The sequence below is a fragment of the Poecilia mexicana genome, unplaced genomic scaffold (assembly GCF_051168715.1).
Source record: "Poecilia mexicana isolate PSO_F unplaced genomic scaffold, ASM5116871v1 scaffold_4, whole genome shotgun sequence".
NCBI classification, from domain to species: domain Eukaryota; kingdom Metazoa; phylum Chordata; class Actinopteri; order Cyprinodontiformes; family Poeciliidae; genus Poecilia; species Poecilia mexicana.
Genome location: NW_028263373.1, coordinates 31,759,823 through 31,767,392, shown reverse-complemented (window position 1 = coordinate 31,767,392; position 7,570 = coordinate 31,759,823). Strand labels below are relative to the sequence as shown.

Below are 7,570 nucleotides of genomic sequence, written 5' to 3'. Positions count from 1 at the left end.
CGCCTTTGACAGAATGGTTCTTCTCCTCTGGCTGACTTTAACTGTTTCTTATCATAGACACGATCTTCAAACTCAGTGGATTTATATTTAAGTATAATAAAAGAAATACCTACATTTTGTGAGTGTTGCTTTTGACCTTTAGAAGTTCCTGTCCTGGAATTCCTCCTAGCCTTGAGGCATGCTTGTCTACCTCTGTGTTCTGAGACCCTTCATCTTTTTCTCACATTACAAAGATCATTACTGACTGATGGCCTCCTACACACGACATGCCACCCAAAGAGTTCTTTGACAAACATTTCAGAGGATGGAGGTTTAAAAAGGCACTCTGCCTACAAGCAGATTTCTCATTTATGAGAGAAATATAATATAAATGAGAGATTTCTCTCATTTATGAGAGAAATATCATAAATAAAAGCACTTCACTTTTATCCTATTGCTTACCTATTTTTGAAAAGCAACATCAAATTAACCATTTAAAATTTAAAAAGTTCCATGGTACACGAAATGCAATTGTTTCTGCAAAAATGATGGTGTAGACTTATTGTACTTCAGTACTTTTCAGTATTTATCTGAAAAATACTGAAAAGAAAATCAGATAAATACAGCATTATGGACAGAACAGGATGACATTTTCACTTTGACTTCTTTGAAACAATCTTTTTTTTTTTAAATGCATATTTCCACATGCTCTGCTGTTCAGCTTTCCAGAAAGGCAACAGAAAAACAGAGGCTTTTGACATTATGGCTCACTGATAGCAAAATTTGAGAGACATCACAATTTAGATTAATATTGTATCTCATAACCATGTCTTTTCAAAGATTCTCATAAGGAGAATGCATCTCCAGTCCAGTCTGTTGTCCAAGAGAACATTGAGGTATTTATACTTCTCTGACCCTCCTCTTCTTCTCTAATGTTGGATATAGTGTTTGACTTTTGACCATGTTTCTCTTAAAATTTACAGTCATCTTGATTTTGTTCACATTCAAAATGAGTTGATGTACTCAGCCTCTTGTCTATCTCTGATACACCTGACAAATGCAGAGTCATCTGAATATTTCTGGAGAAGAATAGAGTCTGACTTGTGCTTTAAGTCTGAAGTGTAGTGTGAAAAGAGCTGGTGAGACTACATTCTCCTGTGCTGCCACACAACTGTTTAGTCCTTTAAATTGTGAAAGTCCACAGTTTGTGAGCCCTTCAGTCTCATAAACTGTGGTCTGTTTGTGAGGTAGTCATAGATCCAGACGATTGTTGAGGCCTCCACCTGTGTCTTTGGAGTTTCTGACAAAGCATGGTGGATCAGCTGCATCCAAGCCACATATCACTAAGTGAAAAGCGTTGGATGCAGTGGTGTAAAGCACGCCACCACTGAACTCTAAAGCGGTGGAGACATGTTATCTGGAGTGATGAATCGCACTTCTCCATCTGACAAACTGATGGATGAGTCTGGGTTTGGCGATTGCCAGGAGAACAGTACTTGTCTGACTGCAGTGTACCAAGTGTAAAGTTTGGCGGAAGGGGGTGTATTGTGTGGAGTTGTTTTTCAGGAGCTGGGTTTAGCCCCTTAGTTCCAGTGAAAGGAACTCTGAATCTTCAGCATACCAAGACATTTTGGACAATTCCACACTCCCAACTTTGTGGGAACAGTTTGGATCTGACCCTTTCCTCTTCCACCATGATTGTGCACCAGTGCACAAAGAAATGTCCATAAAGACATGGATGGAGAGTCTGGTGTGGATGAACTTGACTGGCCTGCACAGATTCCTGACCTCAACCAAATAGAACACCTTTGGGATGAATTAGAGCAGAAACTGAGAGCCAGGCCTTCTTCTCCAACATCAGTACATGACCTCACAAATGCACTTCTGGAAGAATGGTCAAAAATCCTCATAAAATCTCCTAAACCTTGTTTACAGCCTTCCCAGAAGAGCTGAAGCTGTTCTAGCTGCAAAGGGTGGACCAATGTCATATTGAACCATATGGATTAGGGATGGGATGTCACTTAAACTCATATGAGAGTCAAGGCAGGTGAGTGAATACTTTTGGCAATATAGAATACCATATATATGCTCTGAGACACATTTGGTTTCTTGAAGTTGCCTCCTTTTCAAATGCATAAATGAAAATTTCTACAATATGTCTTGACAGAGGATTGTTTTTTGCTTTTGACAAAAAAGCTCATTTCACTGAGAGTCACCCTAGTAAAAAAATACTTTAGTATATTAAATTTTAACATACTTTAGCATACTTTGATTAATGTACTTAAACTGTGCTATTTTGGAACAACTTTTTTGTGCCTAGTATATTTTAATAGTATTTAAATAGTATTAATTTACAATTTTTAGTATATTTCAACATACTTTTTTGGAACACCTTCAAGAAGTGCTTAGTATACTTTAAGTATACTTTTTTATGTACTTTTCAAGAGCTTGATTAATATATTTTGAGTATACTAATTCTGTCAAAATTATATTAAAAATATACTTTTAATATACTTTAAATATATTTTAAATATACTACAAATATATACATGATATATTTAAATTACAATTAATTTTTATTTTTGATTTACTGCTATTGCTAATAAAGTACAATTAATTACTCATAAAAGTCTTCTTTATTGCAAACTGAGTTTAACTTAATTTCCACTGAACAGTCTGAACGTATGATTCTTCAATCTAGAGGAATGTGGTATGAGCATGGGGAGAAAGTGTCTAGGATTTTGGCACATAAGCTCCGTAGATCCGAAACTGCACATTTAATTCCTGAGATTAAAACCCAATCTGGACAGATCACTACAGATCCACAAAAAATAAATGAGAGTTTTAAATTTTTTTACTCTAACCTTTATGAATCAGAATCTTTAAAAATGTCTGGACTGTTTGATAATTTTTTTGAAAAGATGGCAATTCCAACTTTAGACTGTACATTTAGGGATCAACTGGAGGAACAGATTACGGTAGAAGAAATTAAATTGGCAATTAACTCAATGCAGAATGCAAAGTCTCCGGGACCAGATGGCTACCCAGTTGAATTTTTCAAGACCTTTAAAGATACTTTGTCTTCATTGTTACGAGACATGTTTATTGAATCATTTAACTGGCAATGTCTTCCCCCAACGCTTCGTCAAGCTACTATTTCTTTATTATTGAAGACAAATAAGGACCCAGTTGAGTGTTCATCATATCGTCCAATTTCACTGTTAAATGTTGTCTAAAATCCTGGATCTCAGACTAGGACGATGTTTACCTCACTTATCTCTTCTGACCAAACAGGATTTGTAAAGGGAAGGCATGGCTTTTTTAACTTGCGTAGATTTTTTAACAAATTACACACGGAGTCAACTGCAACCCCTGAAATCGCCTTATCACTTGACGCTGAGAAGGCTTTCGACCGGGTGGAGTGGGACTATCTGTTTTACATATTAAATAAATTTGGATTTGGCCCTAAATTCATTTCTTGGGTTCAGGTACTTTACTCCTCGCCTATGGCGTGTGTTCGAACAAATTCATTATATTCCTGTTACTTCCCACTCCACCGCGGGACAAGACAGGGGTGTCCTTTGTCCCCTCTTTTATTTGCGTTAGCAATTGAACCGTTGGCAATAAAGTTGCGAGCAGAAGATAATGTTAAGGGTATCTACAGAGCTGATCAGGAGTACAAGATATCTTTATATGCTGATGACCTCCTGCTGTATATCTCGGTCCCTTTGTGCTCTCTTCCCCATGCTCTTACTATATTTGAACAATTCGGCACTATTTTGGGTTACAAATTAAATTTGCATATAAGTGAATTATTTAGTATAAACTCTAAAGCCAGGAAGATTTCATTCATAAATTTTCCTTTCAAAGTTAAATCAGATTACGTGACTTACCTGGGGGTCAAAGTTACTCGCAAATATAAAGATCTCTTTAAGAAGAACTTTGTACCACTTCTTGAAAGTATTAAATTAGATCTTCAAAGGTGGAATAATTTGCCACTATCGTTAATAGGCCGTGTCAATTCTATAAAAATGAACATATTGCCCAAGTTCCTTTATTTATTTCAGTGCATTCCATGTTATATCCCAAAGAAATACTTTGTGACACTAGATAAACATGTTTCTGCTTTTATTTGGAGTAGTAAGTCCCCCAGAATACGTAAAGATTTTATGCAGAGACCTCAACCTGTGGGAGGATTGGCTTTGCCAAATTTCCAGTCTTATTACTGGGCAGCAAATATACGAAACATGCTACATTGGATCAGTAACTTTTCTACAGATACCCATTCTTGGCTTCACATTGAGTCGTCTAATTGTGGCCAGACTAGCCTACCTGCTTTGCTGACCTCCGCTCTCCCTTTAGAAGTATATACCTATAAATGCAACCCTCTGTTGTATAACTCCCTGAGGATCTGGGTGCAGTGTAGGAAAAAATTTGGGCTACATTCTATGTCAATTAAAACTCCTATCATATGTTCCCACCTTCTATGTCTGATTCTGCCTTTAAAATTTGGAAAATAAATGGATTAAGTAAAGTTAAACACCTTTTCATTGATGGGATATTTGCATTGTTTACACAACTCATAGAACAGTTTAGTATCCCACATGCACATTTTTTCCGCTATTTGCAACTGCGGCATTTTGTGAAGGACAAATATCCCTCATTTCCTGAATTATCTGAGGAAACAGCTCTTGATAAAATCATAGGTATAAACATTCATAAAAGGGGGGTAATTAAAGAGATCTATACTATACTAGATCTACAATCTCCTTCTCTTTCCATTATTAAATCACATTGGGAGAAAGATCTTGCAGTTACATTAACAGATGAGCTCTGGCAATCTATTCTTCATAGGGTACACTCCTCTTCTATATGCGCTAGACATGGGCTCCTTCAGTTCAAAGTCCTGCACCGGTTGCATATCTCTAAAGAAAAGCTAGCTAAGTTTTATCCAGGGACTGATCCCTTGTGTAACCGATGCAAGTCAGAAGTCGGTTCCCTTATTCACACTTTCTGGGTGTGTTCAAAACTTCATACCTATTGGACATCTATATTCAATACATTCTCAGAAATATACAATGTTAAATTTGACCCTTCTGCTCTAACTGCAATTTTTGGAGTCATACCTCCAAATATTTTACTTTCCAAGAATAATTCAAATATAGTAGCTTTTGCTACATTGAATGCGAGACGTTTGGTACTTCTGAGGTGGAAACAGGAGGCCCCTCCTACACATGAACAGTGGCTTGCAGAGCTCATGAGGTTTTTGCATTTAGAAAAGATGAGATGTACATTGGCAGGTTCAACTGCTAAATTTGTCAAGGCATGGCAGCCATTTTTACAATACATGGAAACATTCAAGATGAGTACCCCATCGTAACTAAACTACTGCTACTTTTAGTAGCTGTAAAGTGAACAAATTCTTGCATTTTCATTTGTCTTTAATTTCTTTGTGTTTGTGCGTGTATTTTTAAGCTTTTATTTTGTGTATGTCTTTTTTTTGTGTGTTTTTTTTGTATGCTTCATGTAAGGGTTTTATATCTTAAAGTGGACAGCGCTGTATAAAACTTAAATGCTGTAAAGAATATGCTGTGAAAATTGATAAAGTAAAAAAAAAAAGTCTTCTTTATTCCTACTTTCCTATTTTGTGCATTACATGCATAGCTACACTACAATTACATGGAAAGATTAATTATACAAGATGTTCAAGGTAATTCAAATATTTTGTTTTATTACCGACATTTTAAAATTGTCCAATTTTACTCAACTTTATGAACTTTACATAAATTATCAGTTTATACATCAGAAGTGAACAAAATGAACATGAAAATTTAAGTGTGACTAAAAAACAAAGTTATTACTTTAAAGAACAAAAATCAAAAAACTTTTAAAATTCAAAAGCAGAGAATTAAAATAAAGGAACATTTTAATGTGAACATCTCATTTCTATTTTTGTTTCTCAATGAAGTGTTCGTTGTTACATTTGCGACGTACAGCTATGTGCACCTCAGAAGCTGTAGAATTTGGATATTCCAGTAGAGCATCATCTGCAGAACAGAACAAAAACATTTTCATCAATATTGACTGTGTTAGACTATCTAGCAATGAACCAAAAAACCAACATGTTACATTTTGTATTTTAACAATATAAATTATTTGAGTGACATTATATTAGAGTACTTTTTTTTTATTTAATTTTCGCCCATTGGTGCATGTGTTAGTAATGTAATTCAATGCCAACAAATAAACCTACCATTCTATGACTGGATGTTGGTTGCAAAGCTTGGTCACCAACAATAGCAATATTGACAAAAAAGCAAAAACAATACAACAGTTTAATAATTTAAAATAGAAATTAATATTGTTAGAGATAACAATGAACAAAAATGTAAAAAATAAGATTATTATTTATGAAACCAACGTAAGTTTGTTTATATATCTACTGCACTGTATAAAATTGAACGAAGATAATGAATAAGCAAACTTACCACCAACTAGCAAGACGTTAGCAGCCTTCGTCCTTCGGGCTCCTTTTGTGATCCACATTTCATTTCCATCGGTTGTTGTCCAGTTGTGTTGTCGACTAACTCGGAGTAGGATGTCACCAGCTTGAATTAACCAAAATTACTAACTATTATCAAGGCCCTCTCTACTTTTAAGGAAATATTATGCACGTAAAAAATGGAGAAACAGCAGGCGCAAATCGTGACACCTGTTACCTTATGGGTCTATTTTTGGCTCGTCTGCAGGTAACGAGCTCTTAAAGGTTCTGCTCCGCTGGCGGCACACAAGGAGGAGGCAGATGAAAGCTTGTAGAACTTTATTACTTTCTTCGCAAGGCGAACAACAAACAGAAGAACAACTATTGCGCAGCTAGAGTCTCCCAAAGCTCACACACACACACACACACTCGGCTCTTCTTCTCCTTTCAAAAACCCCTAGACGCTGCTCTCTACCGCCCCCCCTAGGGAAAGGCTGGGCCTGTAACACTACCCCCACTCTGGATGATGTTTAAACATATTTAACATTACTCCAGCAAACATAACTGGTTAGAACAAATCTGATCTAATGCGGACAGAGACTTCAGTGGAAGACAATACACCTTTACAATAACAAGCCAAAGTCAACTAAAAGAAAAAAATAATAATAATCCACTGCATTTAGCATATTACTCTAGGAACTGAAACATACATTTTTTTTAATGTCCACCACCTGAACTGGGCAGCGATCTGCCTACACCCAGATTCAGGCAAATAAAGAAAACAAAAGAGTTCATTCTTATGCATGTCGACAGCTAGCTGCTGACCCACTGACCAAATCGGTCAGGAGGTCTGCGTCTCCTTTGCGGTCTTTCCTGAGGTCCTGCTCTTTGAAAGACCGGCGGCCGCTGATCCTCTACAGAACCCTCGGTGTCAACTTCTTCAGGTAGTAACTGGCAAGCTTCCTTCTGAATATGACTGTCTCCAAATGAAGCTGAATGGGCATGCAGAGACTGAGATGGGTCGTCCATTGCTGATTCCTCCACCTCTGAGAAGCCATCCCAGGGATTTAAAGGCCCATCATGATCCACATCCGAAGCGTTGACCACTGG

General features: G+C 36.6%; 1 long non-coding RNA gene across 1 annotated transcript; it reads right to left on the bottom strand.

Moving 5' to 3' along the window:
- Positions 1-5,683: 5,683 nt before the first annotated feature.
- LOC148160051 (uncharacterized) lies at positions 5,684-7,217 on the bottom strand. Its single transcript, XR_015762780.1, has 4 exons — positions 6,699-7,217; positions 6,468-6,587; positions 6,233-6,261; positions 5,684-6,026 (listed from the first exon to the last, which is right to left on the bottom strand). It is a non-coding gene; the product is annotated as an uncharacterized LOC148160051 (long non-coding RNA).
- Between the last annotated feature and the right edge of the window lie 353 nt (positions 7,218-7,570).